The sequence below is a fragment of the Bufo gargarizans genome, chromosome 6 (genome assembly GCF_014858855.1).
Source record: "Bufo gargarizans isolate SCDJY-AF-19 chromosome 6, ASM1485885v1, whole genome shotgun sequence".
NCBI lineage: Eukaryota > Metazoa > Chordata > Amphibia > Anura > Bufonidae > Bufo > Bufo gargarizans.
Genome location: NC_058085.1, coordinates 34804906 through 34822768, shown reverse-complemented (window position 1 = coordinate 34822768; position 17863 = coordinate 34804906). Strand labels below are relative to the sequence as shown.

Below are 17863 nucleotides of genomic sequence, written 5' to 3'. Positions count from 1 at the left end.
TGTCATTTTGACTGCTTATCACATCCACACAATTGCTATCCTGTGTAGGATGTCCATTGTGGTACTTGTGGTCCGCTGCAGGCATCCTCCATTGTATGCATTTTTGCTGGGGATTGCCATTAGCAACGGGCCACAAGTGCGGGATCTGCCCCCCCCCCCCCCCCCAGTATACAGGTCATTCTCAAAAAATTAGCATATTGTGATAAAGTTCATTATTTTCTGTAATGTACTGATAAACATTAGACTTTCATATATTTTAGATTCATTACACACCAACTGAAGTAGTTCAAGCCTTTTATTGTTTTAATATTGATGATTTTGGCATACAGCTCATGAAAACCCAAAATTCCTATCTCAAAAAATTAGCATATCATGAAAAGGTTCTCTAAACGAGCTATTAACCTAATCATCTATATCAACTAATTAACTCTAAACACCTGCAAAAGATTCCTGAGGCTTTTAAAAACTCCCAGCCTGGTTCATTACTCAAAATCGCAATCATGGGTAAGACTGCCGACCTGACTGCTGTCCAGAAGGCCATCATTGACACCCTCAAGCAAGAGGGTAAGACACAGAAAGAAATTTCTGAACGAATAGGCTGTTCCCAGAGTGCTGTATCAAGGCACCTCAGTGGGAAGTCTGTGGGAAGGAAAAAGTGTGGCAGAAAACGCTGCACAACGAGAAGAGGTGACCGGACCCTGAGGAAGATTGTGGAGAAGGACCGATTCCAGACCTTGGGGGACGTGCGGAAAGCAGTGGACTGAGTCTGGAGTAGAAACATCCAGAGCCACCGTGTACAGGCGTGTGCAGGAAATGGGCTACAGGTGCCGCATTCCCCAGGTCAAGGCACTTTTGAACCAGAAACAGCGGCAGAAGCGCCTGACCTGGGCTACAGAGAAGCAGCACTGGACTGTTGCATGTCATTCGGAAATCAAAGTGCCAGAGTCTGGAGGAAGACTGGGGAGAGGGAAATGCCAAAATGCCTGAAGTCCAGTGTCAATACCCACAGTCAGTGATGGTCTGTGGTGCCATGTCAGCAGCTGGTGTTGGTCCACTGTGTTTTATCAAGGGCAGGGTCAATGCAGCTAGCTATCAGGAGATTTTGGAGCACTTCATGCTTCCATATGCTGAAAAGCTTTATGGAGATGAAGATTTCATTTTTCAGCACGACCTGGCACCTGCTCACAGTGCCAAAACCACTGGTAAATGGTTTACTGACCATGGTATTACTGTGCTCAATTGGCCTGCCAACTCTCCTGACCTGAACCCCATAGAGAATCTGTGGGATATTGGGAAGAGAAAGTTGAGAGACGCAAGGCCCAACACTCTGGATGAGCTTAAGGCCGCTATCGAAGCATCCTGGGCCTCCATAACACCTCAGCAGTGCCACAGGCTGATTGCCTCCATGCCACGCCGCATTGAAGCAGTGATTTCTGCAAAAGGATTCCCGACCAAGTATTGAGTGCATAACTAAACATAATTATTTGAAGGTTGACTTTTTTTTGTATTAAAAACACTTTTCTTTTATTGGTCGGATGAAATATGCTAATTTTTTGAGATAGGAAATTTGGGTTTTCATGAGCTGTATGCCAAAATCATCAATATTAAAACAATAAAAGGCTTGAACTACTTCAGTTGGTGTGTAATGAATCTAAAATATATGAAAGTCTAATGTTTATCAGTACATTACAGAAAATAATGAACTTTATCACAATATGCTAATTTTTTGAGAAGGACCTGTAGATGCACCACTGCATATGGGGTTGAGCACTTCCTGCTTTTTAATACCACGCTAAATTGTAGTTTGTATGAGGAAAATAAGAAAAAAAATATTTTGTGGATGGCACTGTTATGGGGGGATCTGTGGATGACGCACTGTTATGGGGGGATCTGTGGATGACGCACTGTTATGGGGGGATCTGTGGATGACGCACTGTTATGGGGGGATCTGTGGATGACGCACTGTTATGGGGGGATCTGTGGATGACGCACTGTTATGGGGGGGATCTGTGGATGATGCACTGTTACGGGGGGATCTGTGGCTGACACTGTTACGGGGGGATCTGTGGCTGACACTGTTGTCATCCACAGATCCCCTTCCTGCCGCTGCAGTATACAAATATAAAATGTCTCATTCAATTAAAGGTGATTAAACATGCCCCCTCACTCCTAATATTACCGTACACCCTAACAGCTTCTGTACAACGCAGGCAGGCCGGGCGTCCAGCGCGTCACTCACCTGCGCCGCCTGCTTCATTCATAAGCTGTTAGGATGTACGGTAATATTAGGAGTGGGGGGCATGTGTAATCACTTTTAATTGAATGAGACATTTTATATTTGTATAGTGCAGCACTGGAGCGGCGGGGCCGGAGTACAGTGACTGCACCGCCCTGCCGAAATTGCCGGCCCACAGCTCCTCCTCGCTTGCATATACATTGCAGCCTGCGATGTAAAAATGTCAGCATTCGCCCCATAAGATGCAGGGGCATTTTTCCACTATTTGGGGGGGGGGCGTGCGTGCGTCTTATGGGGTGAAAAATACGGTAGTTTCTTCAATGGTTCATGCCTTTTAATGTTACCTCTTGTGCTACAGGATTTCTGCAGTGGAATCACCTTTTACATGGTTTTCTACAGCATCAATATTGAGGTCCAAACTGAAATTGAAAAACGGAAACAAACTTGCAGAGAGCAAAAAACAAAAACTCCAACAGTGCTACAACAAAATGGATATTTTTGATCCACAATAAGGAAAATAAACTCTACAAATATAAGGCAGGGCTTAGCACAAACACTTACAGAACAAAACACTTACATCGCCGATGTCTTATATCACCCACAGGTGATACACCAGTGATTTACATTCTCTCTTTAGGAGGACAACAGCTCCTTTATAGACCCCTAGCAGCGGAATCTTCCTTTACAGGCAGATCTACACAACTAAACAATAGGAGCGCAAGGGTGTCCTTCCCTTTACTTACAGAACAAAGCTAAACCCTGACCATATGAACCACTGCTCCAATATACTGTAGCTACTGAAAGATCTGTGTTATCAATTTCTGTATGTGTAAACCTAATAAAGTGGAACTTGAGTTATTTCATTCAGTCCATCCAAACCCCAAAATCCTCATCAGACCCACAAAATAAGTGCCCCCCCCCCCCAGTGCTCATATCAGACACCACAAATTAGGCACCCCATGCTCAAATTTCCCCTCATGTCAGATCATCTGAGCATTGGAAGGTGATCTGTGCATGGGAAGGGGGGGGGGTCATCTGAGCATGAGGGTGTCTGATTTGTAATGTCAGATCTGAGCATTGGGGGTCTTATTTTGGAGGTTTGATGAGGATCGGGGGTCTTATCTGTTAAAAAAAATATATATATCATATTTTTCTCCTCTAAAACCAAGGTGTATCTTACAACTGGAGGAAACCAAACCAAAGCCAGCCCCCACCCCTCATTAAGGAAAAAGTTGCAACTTCACCAGACGTCAACTAAAGGTGGCAGTGTCTGGGAAGCATAAAGCCAAGCGTAAACATGAAGATGAACACAGAACATTTCTACTGGAGTGGGAGGATTTGTATTTTTTCACTGAGAGGAAAGGGAAGCCATTCTGTTTGACATGCCAGACATCACTATCACATTTTAAAGCTTCGAATCTTTAGCGCCACTTTGCCTCACAACATGCTAAAATGGACCAAGACTTTCCGAAAGGTACCCAACTTCGCAAAAACACAAGCTAAACGTGTTGAAACACCACTCAGAATGACAAACTCAGTTGTTTAAGAAACTTACAAAACATTCAGAAACTGTCACACTTGCATCCTATCAACTGGCATGGAATGTCACTTGCAACAAGGGGAATTTGTGAAAAGTTGCCTCAGTGACGCCATTCCAATCTTGTCTCCAGAAGATGAACCTTTGAAATGAATGGTATCAGACCTCCAATTGTTACCACATACAGTCAAACACAGAATATCAGACATTAACATTGCAGTTGAAACACAACTGTACTCTGACCTTGAGAAATGCCAGGATTTCAGTATTGCATTGGATGAGTCTACTAACAAATCTCAGTTGGCAATTTTAGTACGGTCAGTATCAGACAACTGCACAATAAAAGAAGAGCTACTTGATATTGTCCCGTTAGACAGAACTCGTGGCATCGATATGAAAGAGACCCTGATGACTGTAGTTGAAAAGGCAAATTTGCCATCATCAAAACTCGCAGCCATAACCACAGATGGAGCACCGTCTATAATAGGATCTGTGAATGACCTTGTCGGGCTGTCTAAATGTGATGACCGATTTCCAGAATTTTGGACATTTCATTGCATCATTCATCAGGAGTAGCTGGTGTCTAAACAGCTAAATTTGGACCTACGTCATGATGCCTGTTCTGAAAATTGTCAATTTTATTCGCACTCATACACTTAATCACAGACAGTTCAGAAATCTTATTGCAGACCTTCATGAGAACCTTCCCAGTGATTTGCCACCTCACTGCTCGGTAATGTGGCTTTCAAGAGGTAAGGCGATATCAATTTTTTTTTTGAACTTTTGAGTCAAGTAAAGTTGTTCCTGGAAGAAAAACACAAAGACTATCCTGTGCTCTCTGATTCCCAGTGGATTTTGGATCTGGCATTTCTGGTGGACATGCTGCACCACCTGGATAAACTCAACCTTGAGTTCCAAGGGAAATTAAAGATGCTACCCAATCTAGTGCAAACAGTTTTTGCATTTGTTAACAAGCTCAAGCTTTTTAAAACTCATCTGAAAAAGGGAGAACTAACACATTTCCCCTCTATGGCAAATACAAGTGTCCAAACTGCTGAGATCCTGAAAAGGAGAACTTCTTACTACGCAGAACTTCTTGAAAACCTACAAAGGACCTTTGAGGACAGATTGCATGATCTACAACTGAAAAGGCCACAAATTACATTCCTCGTTAACCCTTTTGCTGTCGATTCAGATTGTTTGAAAACCTCACTGGTGACAGATAAAGCAACAACTCAAATTGTGCCTATGAAGAAGTATCACAATGTAAAACGAACTGCACTGAAGCCTCTGTCAATGTTTGGCTTAACCTATGTTTGTGAATCGTTTTTTTCCACCCTGAAACGTGAAATCAATGCATCACTCTGTTCTTACTGACACACATATGAAAGAGTTGCTTTGAGTATTAACAACTGAATACAAGCCAGACTTGAAACACATTGTGAAAAACAAAGATTGCCAAAGTCTCACTAAAGTTGTCTACATTACAGATAGGAAAGGTGGTTTAAATGCACTTTTAAAAGTTTAAAAACTCAATTGCAGTAATACTGTTGTGTACACGCATATTTGTGTAAATATATAGCTTGTGGCTCCTGGTAGTTATACTTTTTTTTTTCTGGCTCTTTGTGTCTGTAAGGTTGGCCACCCCGATAAATAGAATCCTTCAGACAGATGACAAAATCTATCTAACGTTAATGCTCACAAGAGGAAGGTAATTTAATCTTTGTAAAACAATTAAGAATTCAATATTAACTTAGCAAAGTAGGGGCTATAGTCATAATTAATACATCTGACAACATGAAAGAAACAAACAGGCAACTGACAGACACGCTACTATATAAAACTGCAATCAGACCAGACACGGGTGTACTATCAACTTATAGCTACTGGCCTACTTATTGCAACTGGCCCAAGATTTACAAACCTGGAAATCCAAGGAGACCGATAATCTCATATGTGAGCACACTTCTGAGTGGTTGAAAGCTGTCCTTAAAGGGGCTGTCCGCTTTTTACTATTGATAACCTATCCTTAGGATAGGTCCTCAATATCAGATTGGCAGAGGTCCGATTCTCAGCACCCCAACCGATTAGATGTTTGAAGAGAAGGCAGACACATACGAGCGCTGCCTTCTCTGCTGTATTTACCTGCTCATCGCAGAAGCTGCAGTGGTGAGCAGGTGTAATTACAAGTATGGGTGTCCTCATTCACTTATATGGCACGGATCTGTAGTGTTTGCTTGAAAAGACGGAGAAGCCCCACAGAAGTAAATGGGGACGCCATACTTGTAATTACACTGATCACCACTGCAATTGCTGCAGAGAGTAGGTAAACACAGCAGAGAAAGCAGCTCTCGTATGAGCGCTGCCTTCTCTTCAAACAGCAGATCGGCAGGGGTGCTGGGAGTCGGACCCCCACCGATCTGATATTGATGACCTATCTAAGCTACCTCCAGGACAGAACAGGCATACTAAATAAACTGTCTGCAATAGGTCTCCTACCAGAGGGAACTATCCTGGCTATCATGGATAATTCCAATATTCTACACTAGAATGGATTAAAAGCCTATGAGGTCTTTATGAAAAATAAAGGAACAATTCTAACATTTTTGGCTCTATACACCACCACAATGGATTTGAAATGAAACAGACAAGATGCGCTTTACCTGCAGACTGTCAGCTTTAATTTGAGGGTATTTACATCCAAATCAGGTGAACGGTGTAGGAATTACAACAGTTTGCATATGTGCCTCCCACTTGTTAAGGGACCAAAAGTAATGGGACAATTGGCTTCTCAGCTGTTCCATGGCCAGGTGTGTGTTATTCCCTCATTATCCCAATTACAATGAGCAGATAAAGGGCCAGAGTTCATTTCAAGTGTGCTATTTGCATTTGGAATCTGTTTGTCACGAGTTGGAGGTCCCAGGAGAGACCTCCGCGTCGTCAAGCAATAAACAAACGGAACTCAGGTACAGACACACAAGAGTTTATTGCACAAACAGAATCCAAGGAGAGAAACACAGGGAAATAGAGAGCTCTATGTACCATCCGCACAGTGGGAGGAAAACCCCCACTGCGCCACTGTCTAGTAATACTCCAGAGGGGCGTGACTAAGCAACTCCTGGTATTCACTAGGGCCCCAGATGGTAGGGTTAGGCTTTGCCGCAGGGAGTTGCCAGGGTCCACTCTGGAGCGTGAACTAGACAGTGACAACAGGAGCAAACGGACAACAGGTACCAGAAGGTACCGACGGTACATAGGCAAACATAACAAACAGGCAAATACAAGCAGGCAACTAAAAACACAAGCAGGAGTTCATAGCAAGGAAACAGGAGTGACAATAAGCAGAGAAGGACTAGCTCCACCAGTGGTAAACTGCATGGCCTTGCCCATGGCACTCTGCTGCAAATCAAGGTGAAGCAAGGGCTTGCTGAACAGAGATATAAATACACAAAAGGTGACTCAAACATAACTGGCAGAACAGATAACAAAACACAGGAAAGAGGACGGGAATGAACAAGTAGGAAACCCACAGAGCACAGACAGACAGACACGGATCCCATGGGTCAGCAGCATGGGAGAGTAAGTACAAACTAGGAGCAGGACAAGACAACATACACCAGGAGAGCTGACCCAGAACTGAGGAAACCTCAGCCTAAGGCCTCTTGCACACTGCCATGTTTCACGGCCGTATGCGGGCCGTGGAACCGCGGCCTGGATCCCTCCTGAGAGCAGGAGCGCACGGCGTCACTGGTTGCTATGACGCCGTGCGCTCCCTGCTGCCGGCACAGTACAGTAATACACTGGTATAGATCATACCAGTGTATTGCTGTATAGCGGCGGCAGCAGGGAGCGCACGGCGTCATAGCAACCAGTGACGCCGTGCGCTCCTGCTCTCAGGAGGGATCCAGGCCGCGGTTCCACGGCCCGCATACGGCCGTGAAACACGGCAGTGTGCAAGAGGCCTTATATACAGGTTCCATGGGTGCAGCAGAGAGGCCACACCAATGGAGCAGACAGACGATTAACTCCTAATAGGCACACAGGGGAGTTAACCCATAAAGAACCACAAACACACAGGAACGGAGCTGCAGCGAGAGCATAGACAGAAGGTCACAGCCAGAGGTAACGACTGTGACACTATTGCTGTCAACTCTCAAGATGAGATCCAAAGAGCTGTCACCATCAGTGAAGCAAGCCATAATTAGGCTGAAAAAAACAAAACAAACCCATCAGAGAGATAGCAAAAACATTAGGTGTGGCCAAGACAACTGTTTGGAACATTCTTAAAAAGAAGAAACTCACCGGTGAGCTCAGCAACACTAAAAGACCCGGAAGACCACGGAAAACAACTGTGGTGGATGACCGAAGAATTCTTTCCCTGGTGAAGAAAACACCCTTCACAACAGTTGGCCAGATCAAGAACACTCTCCAGGAGGTAGGTGTATGTGTGTCGAAGTCAGCAATCAAGAGAACGACTTCACCAGAGTGAATACAGAGGGTTCACCACAAGATGTAAACCATTGGTGAGCCTCAAAAACAGGAAGGCCAGATTAGAATTTGCCAAACGACATCTAAAAAAGCCTTCACAGTTCTGGAACAACATCCTATGGACAGATAAGACCAAGATCAACTTGTACCAGAGTGATGGGAAGAGAAGAGTATGGAGAAGGAAAGGAACTGCTCATGATCCTAAGCATTCCACCTCATCAGTGAAGCATGGTGGTGGTAGTGTCATGGCGTGGGTATGTATGGCTGCCAATGGAACTGGTTCTCTTGTATTTATTGATGATGTGACTGCTGACAAAAGCAGCAGGATGAATTCTGAAGTGTTTCGGGCAATATTATCTGCTCATATTCAGCCAAATGCTTCAGAACGCATTGGACGGCGCTTCACAGTGCAGATGAACAATGACCCAAAGCATACTGCAAAAGCAACCAAAGAGTTTTTTAAGAGAAAGAAGTGGAATGTTCTGCAATGGCCAAGTCAATCACCGGACCTGAATCCGATTGAGCATGCATTTCACTTGCTGAAGACAAAACTGAAGGGAAAATGCCCCAAGAACAAGCAGGAACTGAAGACAGTTGCAGTAGAGGCCTGGCAGAGCATCACCAGGGATGAAACCCAGCCTCTGGTGATGTCTATGCGTTCCAGACTTCAGGCTGTAATTGACTGCAAAGGAGTTGCAACCAAGTATTAAAAAGTGAAGGTTTGATTTATGATTATTATTCTGTCCCATTACTTTTGGTCCCTTAACAAGTGGGAGGCACATATGCAAACTGTTGTAATTCCTGCACCGTTCACCTGATTTGGATGTAAATACCCTCAAATTAAAGCTGACAGTCTGCAGGTAAAGCACATCTTGTTCGTTTTATTTCAATTCCATTGTGGTGGTGAATAGAGGCAAAAGTGTTAGAATTGTGTCCATGTCCCAATATTTATGGACCTGGCTGTACCTACAGAAAACTAGAAATGGGAAGCAAAATGGTATCATAATATGCAAATCTGTTCTTGCTTGAAAGTGACCTCCTGTCCTCCTGCCCATCAAACCTTTGGCCAATTATCGTTATATTTATGACATCATAATCATGTTGCCTGGATCTGAACAACTAAAAACATTCCATGAATGCTTTAATCCCACCATCAATTTAACACTCAGCTACTCCTCTACTGAAATAAAAGTTTGGATTCCATCATCAAGATACAGAACAATAAAATAGAAACAACTCTTTACCAGAAACCATGAGTTTTTTATGTGTTTGTGGTGGAAACTGCCCCACCCCAAACACATAAAAAACTCCATCATCTACAGTCAGGCCATTAGATACAACCACATATGTTCAAACTCTACAGACAGGGATAAACACATTGGAAACCTCTAAAAGACATTTTTGAGTCAGGGATACCATCCAATTACAGTGAAAACTAATTGCCAGAGCTAGGGCTGCAGTAAACGAATATTTTTGTAATCGAGTATTCTATCGATTATATTTCTCGATTCATCGAGTAATCTAATAAGAAAAAGCTACTTAAAATAACGTACGTAATTAGGTATGTATAAAGTTATTGGTTTGAAGGGGTTAATAACTTTATACATGCCTAATGCCAAGGTGGTGCTTGCAGCCTCCATTAACCACTCTCTCTCCATCTGCCTCCCCCCAGCCTCTGATCTGCTTGCCCCCAGCCTCTGATCTGGCTCCCCCCCCCCAGCCTCTGATCTGGCCCCCCCCCAGCCTCTGATCTGGCTCCCCCCCAGCCTCTGATCTGCCCCCCCCAGCCTCTGATCTGCCTCCCCCCCAGCCTCTGATCTGCCTGCCCCCCCCCAGCCTCTGATCTGCCTCCCCCCTCCCTCTGATCTGCCTCCCCCCTCCCTCTGATCTCCCTCCCCCCAGCCTCTGATCTGCCTCCCCCCTCCCCCCAGCCTCTGATCTCCCTCCCCCCAGCCTCTGATCTCCCTCCCCCCCCCCAGCTTCTGATCTGCCCCCCCCCCTCCTGATCTGCCTCCCCCCAGCCTCTGATCTGCCTCCCCCAGCCTCTGATCTGCCTCCCCCAGCCTCTGATCTCCCTCCCCCCAGCCTCTGATCTGCCTCCCCCCTCCCCCCAGCCTCTGATCTCCCTCCCCCCCTCCCCCCAGCCTCTGATCTGCCCCCCCCCCTCCTGATCTGCCTCCCCCCAGCCTCTGATCTGCCTCCCCCAGCCTCTGATCTGCCCCCTCTGGTAACGCAACCCCCCCTCCCTCCCCCCCCAGTATTAATCATTGGTGGCAGTGGCCACAGGGTCCCCCTCCCCCCCCATCATTGGTGGCAGTTCCGATCGGAGCCCCAGCAGTGTAATGCTGGGGCTCAGATCGGTTACCATGGGAGCCAGGACGCTGCTTAAGTCCTGGCTGCCATGGTATGTTAGTGAGCAGAGAGCAGCGCATTATACTCACGTGCGCTGTGGCCGGCGGTCGCTCCTTCTCATAGGTCTGTGCGGCGCATTGCTAATGCTGTAAGCATTAGCAATCCGCCGCACAGACAGAAGAAGGAGCGACCGTCCGCCACAGCGCACGTGAGTATAATGCGCTGCTCTCTGCTCACTACTAACATACCATGGCAGCCAGGACTTAAGCAGCGTCCTGGCTCCCATGGTAACCGATCGGAGCCCCAGCAGTACACTGCTGGGGCTCCGATCGGAACTGACACTGCCACCAATGATGGGGGGGAGGAGGGGGACCCTGGGGATATGGCCGGCACATTCATTGGTGGCGCAGTGGCCACAGTCCCTCCCCTCCCCTCCTCCTCAGTCCCTCCCCTCCTCCTCCTACTTGGTCTTCAGCGGCAGCCGCGCACAGTGGGGAGGGAGAGACTCCCTCCTCCTCTGTGCCGGCCGCTCAGTCCTGCCTCTCTGGCTCCGGAGGACACGGAAGCGGTGAGTGAGACGCTTAATTTCACTCCCGCTCCGTGATCACGTGATCTGAACGATTCCTCGATGCAGGGAAACTGCATCGATGAATTTTTTGACTCGATTTAATCGAGTTATTCGAATAATCGTTTCAGCCCTAGCCAGAGCCACCAGATTACCAAGGAGTGAGCTCCTACAATACAAAACAAGAAACTCATTAGGTATGTCTAGTAGTCGCCTATAACCCACATCTGGAAATCCTAGGGTTGTTAGGAGACTACATCCAATACTACAAAAATGACTGAAATCTATATTTCCAGTCCCCCCCCCCCCCCCACTCCCTGTGCTATAGGCAACACCCCCTAACAGGGACATTCCCCTGCAAACAGACCAATTGTAAGACCTGTCCTTACATAATGACCACAGACAAGGTGCCGATCCCCAATACACCTTTACCTGTTCCACACCAAATGTGGTCTATTTGATTTTATGTACCAAATGTCCTACTGGGGCTTAGAAACAGAATGAACTCTTATTGACACATAATAAATGAAGAAAAGAAAGATTTTCTGTACCAAAACACGTTTGTAGCCCTGACCACATCTTCACAGATATGAAAGATTTGATATTAAAAGGGAATTTCAAATCTCAGAAGGACAGGAGAATCTGGGAATACAAACACATGACGACCTTTGACACACTCGGACCAGGAATGGAATGTATCACCTGGATTTATATCCTTCTAGATCTCTTAAGGAATGTGCCCCCAAGACCTCTTGGGTCCATCGCATTAATGGACTGGATATCTATTAGAAGACAATAAAACTTCTTATCTATATCCTTAGCTATAATTTCTCCCACAATTTACTGCCATAACTGTTTGTTTCCTCCTCCACTCATATTGATCTGCTTTACATCACTTGTCTCATTTACCTCATTAATCCTATGTAATTTGGTGTATAAATATGTGAATCTACAGATACTGTCTGAAAAGACGGCTGAGGAAGAGGCCCAAGTAGTCTCGAAAGCTTGCAATTGTGTCATCATCTTTTTAGTTAGCATCAAGAATCGTAATTTTTTTATCTTCTATTCTACACGGTACAAATATATATTTTTCCAGTACAGAATAGATCACAACACACCACTCTTCTATGATACGTGAATCCTTGAAGGGCTTCTGTCACCCCACTAAACCGTTTTATTTTTTTTTGCTTACTTATAATCCCTACATAATCTAATTAATCATTTTGGTCCAATAGATTCTGTTAAAAACGAGCTTTTAAAATATGCTAATTACCTTGCTACCAGCAAGTAGGGCGGCTACTTACTGGTAGCAGCTGCATCCTCCGATCCTAAAGACGCCCCCTCCGCATTGTGATTGACAGGGCCAGGGAATGGAATCGTCCTCTGCTGGCCCTGTTTGCATTCAAAATCTCGCGCCTGCGCCGTAACGGTATTCAGTCGGCGCAGGCCAAGAGAGGCGGACGCTCGCTCAGCTGCTTGATCCTCAATGCGCCTGGTGTAGATGTGACATCATCGGCGCAGGCGCATTGAGGATGGAGCAGCCGAGCGAGCGGCCACCTCTTAGTGCGCCTGCGCCGACTGAATACGGTTACGGCACAGGTGCGAGATCTTGATAGCAGACAGGGCTACATACACATCACACAGAGACAGCTCTGCTACATACACATCACACAGAGACAGCTCTGCTACATACACATCACACAGAGACAGCTCCTCTACATACACATCACACAGAGACAGCTCTGCTACAAACACATCACACAGAGACAGCTCCTCTACATACACATCACACAGAGACAGCTCCGCTACATACACATCACACAGAGACAGCTCTGCTACAAACACATCACACAGAGACAGCTCCTCTACATACACATCACACAGAGACAGCTCTGCTACATACACATCACACAGAGACAGCTCTGCTACAAACACATCACACAGAGACAGCTCTGCTACATACACATCACACAGAGACAGCTCCGCTACATACACATCACACAGAGACAGCTCCGCTACATACACGTCACACAGAGACAGCTCCGCTACATACACGTCACACAGAGACAGCTCCGCTACATACACGTCACACAGAGACAGCTCCGCTACTTACACATCACACAGAGACAGCTCCGCTACATACACATCACACAGACAGCTCCGCTACATACACATCACACAGAGACAGCTCCGCTACATACACATCACACAGAGACAGCTCCGCTACATACACATCACACAGAGACAGCTCCGCTACATACACATCACACAGAGACAGCTCCGCTACATACACATCACACAGAGACAGCTCCGCTACATACACGTCACACAGAGACAGCTCCACTACATACACATCACACAGAGACAGCTCTGCTACATACACATCACACAGAGGCAGCTCTGCTACATACACATCACACAGAGACAGCTCCGCTACATACACGTCACACAGAGACAGCTCCGCTACATACACACCACACAGAGACAGCTCCGCTACATACACGTCACACAGAGACAGCTCCGCTACATACACGTCACACAGAGACAGCTCCGCTACATACACATCACACAGAGACAGCTCTGCTACATACACATCACACAGAGGCAGCTCCGCTACATACAGGTCACACAGAGACAGCTCCGCTACATACACGTCACACAGAGACAGCTCCGCTGCATACACATCACACAGAGACAGCTCCGCTACATACACATCACACAGAGACAGCTCCGCTACATACACGTCACACAGAGACAGCTCCTCTACATACACATCACACAGAGACAGCACCGCTACATACACATCATGCAGAGACAGCTCCGCAACATACACATCACACAGAGACAGCTCCGCTACATACACACCACACAGAGACAGCTCTGCTACATACACATCACACAGAGACAGCTCCGCTACATACACATCACACAGAGACAGCTCTGCTACATACACGTCACACAGAGACAGCTCCAATACATACACATCTCACACAGAGACAGCTCCGCTACATACACACCACACAGAGACAGCTCCGACCTCTCAGACCAGGCCCGGTGTTCTGAGATATTTTCCTACCTCAGATATTTTCCTACCCGGCAAACTGAGCATGCTCAGTAAAAGTGAATTCCACACCCACATGTAAAGTTCCCGCCCATTCTCCCCACCCATTATATCTGGTAGGAAAATAGCACAGCTATACATGTGGTAAATGGCTGCCTATGATATTTTCCTACCCTTACTTTATTGAAAGTATATTCTTCAGTAACCTTTTTAAGGCTACTTTCACACTTGCGTTCATCGGTCCACTCGTGAGGTCCGTTTGAAGGGGCTCACGAGCGGACCCGAACGCAGCCGTCCAGCCCTGATGCAGTCTGAATGGATGCGGATCCGCTCAGACTGCATCAGTCTGGCGGCGTTCAGCCTCCGCTCCGCTCGCCTCCGCACGGACAGGCGGACAGCTGAACGCTGCTTGCAGCGTTCGGGTGTCCGCCTGGCCGTGCGGAGGCGTGCGGATCCGTCCAGACTTACAATGTAAGTCAATGGGGTTGGATCCGTTTGAAGATGCCACAATATGGCTCAATCTTCAGGCGGATCCGTCCCCCATTGACTTTACATTGAAAGTCTGGACGGATCCGTACGAGGCTATTTTCACACTTAGCTTTTATATGCTAAAATAATGCAGACGGATCCGTTCTGAACGCTAGTGTGAAAGTAGCCTAATAATGATCTTTACTTTTTCATTCACTGCTGTATGTAGTTTACTATTTTGAAAGTATAATAATGATCTGAACTTTTTTATTCACTGCTGCGCCGTGCAACCAATTTGTGATCACTATTTTTTTGTGATCACAAATCGGTCCGTCGGATCACGAAATTGCGAGCGAACTTTGCGATCCGATACAATTCCATTATATGATTTCCTATTACGATTGCACCGAGATTTACCAACCGGTCCGATCTCTGCGAGCGATTTTTCACTAACAGTCCGTTGCATCCAATGGCACTTGCCATTTTCCCGCCATCAAGCGATTATTCACTGAAATAATCACTCGATCGCACGGGGGATTGTACCGTGTATGGCTAGCCAATGTAGTATCCTACCCTGTCATATTTTGCTATCCTATTGTTATATGTTCTTACCCTGTGAGGGGGGGTAGGAAAATATCACGGCATGTTATATAGATTTCATCCTGTGATATTTTCCTACCCTTATCTCATCCCATGATATGTTTTTACCCTGTGATGGGGGGTAGGAAAATATCACAGCATGTTATATAGATTTCATCCTGTGATATTTTCCTACCCTTATCTCATCCCATGATATGTTTTTACCCTGTGATGGGGGGTAGGAAAATATCACGGCATGTTATATAGATTTCATCCTGTGATATTGTCGCTACCAGAGCTTTGAGACGTTCTCACAGCTCTGTGTCTCCACCCCTGTGATGATGTCACTTAGAGTTTGGAGGTGTTCTCACTGTTCTGTTTCTCCGCCCCTGTGATGAGGTCTTTACTCCCAGCTGTCTCTCCTGCGTTTGATTTCCCTGCCTTTAAATCACCCCTCCTCCTATTGCAGGGCGTGGATTATATTTCTCTTTTCAGTTGTAGCTCTGCCTTGAGTATCTTCACTTCTTAAGCTACTAGTTCTCTGGACCTGTGTTCTGCTGCTGCAAGCACTCTGGATATTGCCAGCGGCCCTTGGATCCGTCTTCTCTGCGGCTGCAGCTCCATCAGCTAAGTGTGCAGACTTTGTTGTGTACCTGGTGATTTCCTGACTGGATCTGAGGTGGCCACGGTTCCCTCCATATTCTGAGCAGGGCATCGGTGGCCGTGCCCCTTCCACTATTGTAGGGGTTACAGGGCTCATCAGTCTAAGGTACGCGGACATGCCTCGTTCCACCATTTGGATCCGGGCATGTGCTTTAGCAGCATAGGGAGAGTGTTGAGGGTCTGACAGGGGTCACCCTTTCTCTTCCCTAGTTTGGGTCCGGTCAGTAGCTCTTCTTACTGTGTATGCTCTGGTTACCCTTAAACAGCCGTGACATTATAATCCACCAAAACCGTCCTTGTTGACATGGATCCGCTTCCTGACCTGGTTGACCGCATGCAGGGTCTTTCTTTGGAAGTAGCGGATCTCCGTCAATCTGTGACTCAGCTACAAGCATTGGGCTCTGCTCCGGCTCATGGAGTCTGTTGCGAGCCAAAGGTCTCACTTCCGGAAACGTTCTCCGGGGGCAGTGAGAATTTTTTTCGCTTCAGAGAGGCATGTAAACTCCATTTTTGTTTGTGTCCCCACTCCTCTGGTAATGAGGAACAGAGGGTGAGGATTGTCATCTCCCTGCTCAGAGGTAATGCTCAGACTTGGGCTTTTTCGCTGCCATCAGGGGATCCTTCCCTTCGATCCGTGGAAAGATTTTTTGTGGCCCTGGGGCAGATATATGATGACCCGGATCGTGTTGCTCTGGCAGAATCGAACTTACGTGTTCTATGCCAGAACAAACTGTCTGCGGAGCTTTATTGTTCTGAATTTCGGAGATGGGCAGCTGATTCAGGCTGGAATGATGCTGCACTCCGAAGTCAGTTCTGTCATGGTCTCTCAGAGGGTTTGAAAGATGCCTTTGCTTTCCATGAGAGACCAACGTCCTTAGAGTCTGCCATGTCATTAGCGGTACGCCTTGACAGGCGTCTAAGGGAAAGAAACAAGACCTCTCCGTCCAGCCATTGTCAGTCTAGGGGCAATGGTGCGGACTCATTCAGTATGCAGGGGTCTCATCCTGTCTCGCTCCCCTCTGAGGAGGAGCCCATGCAGCTAGGCCGACTTGCCCCTGATAAAAGAGGATTTAGTCCTCAGAATATGGTGTGTTTTTGTTGTGGAGGCATAGGTCATTTGGCAAATGTTTGTCCGTCTAGGAGATTCCTGAACTGTACTAAGAGCGATAATAAGAGAAAAACCTCAAGAGGTAGATCATCAAGTTCTGCTTTATCTGCTACTTTGGGCAAAGTTGATGTGGGAATTGATGTTTTTCCTTTGACCTGCAGTTCCCGTTTTCTCCTGTCTGCCAGGGTGGCGCTAGGGAGCAAAGTCATTCCTTGTGAGATTTTTGTCGATAGTGGAGCGGCCGTCAATCTTATTGACACTCAATTTGTAGCCTTGCATGGTTTTCAGGTTTGTACATTAGAAAAGGATATACCTGTTTTTGCTATTGACTCTGCCCCACTCTCGCAGAGATCTCTGAAAGGCATTGTTCACAATATCCGGCTAGCTATAGGTGACACTCATGTGGAGGATATATCTTGTTTTGTCCTTAACGGATTGCCTTCTCCTCTAGTTTTGGGGTTACCCTGGCTCACTAGACATAACCCCACTATTGATTGGCAAGGAAGGCAAATAAATGAGTGGAGTGACTTTTGTAGAGAGAATTGTCTCACAGCCACTCTTGCAGAGGTGTCTACTAAAACTCTGCCATCATTTCTCTCTGATTTCTCGGATGTGTTTTCCGAGAGCGGTGTTCGGGAGCTACCTCCTCACCGGGAGTTTGACTGTCCCATTAACCTCATTCCCGGCGCCAAGCTGCCAAAGGCACGCCTCTACAATCTCTCACAACCGGAAAGACTCTCAATGCGAACCTATATCTCCGAGAGTCTCGAGAAGGGGCATATTCGTCCCTCAAAGTCGCCTGTTGC

The 17863-nt window shown here is 46.4% G+C and overlaps 1 protein-coding gene across 1 annotated transcript in view; it reads left to right on the top strand.

Annotated features, from left to right (window-relative positions):
- Window positions 1-17863, top strand: part of LOC122939925 (zinc finger protein 501-like) — a 551407-nt gene that overhangs the window by 128717 nt on the left and 404827 nt on the right. The window lies entirely within an intron of this gene.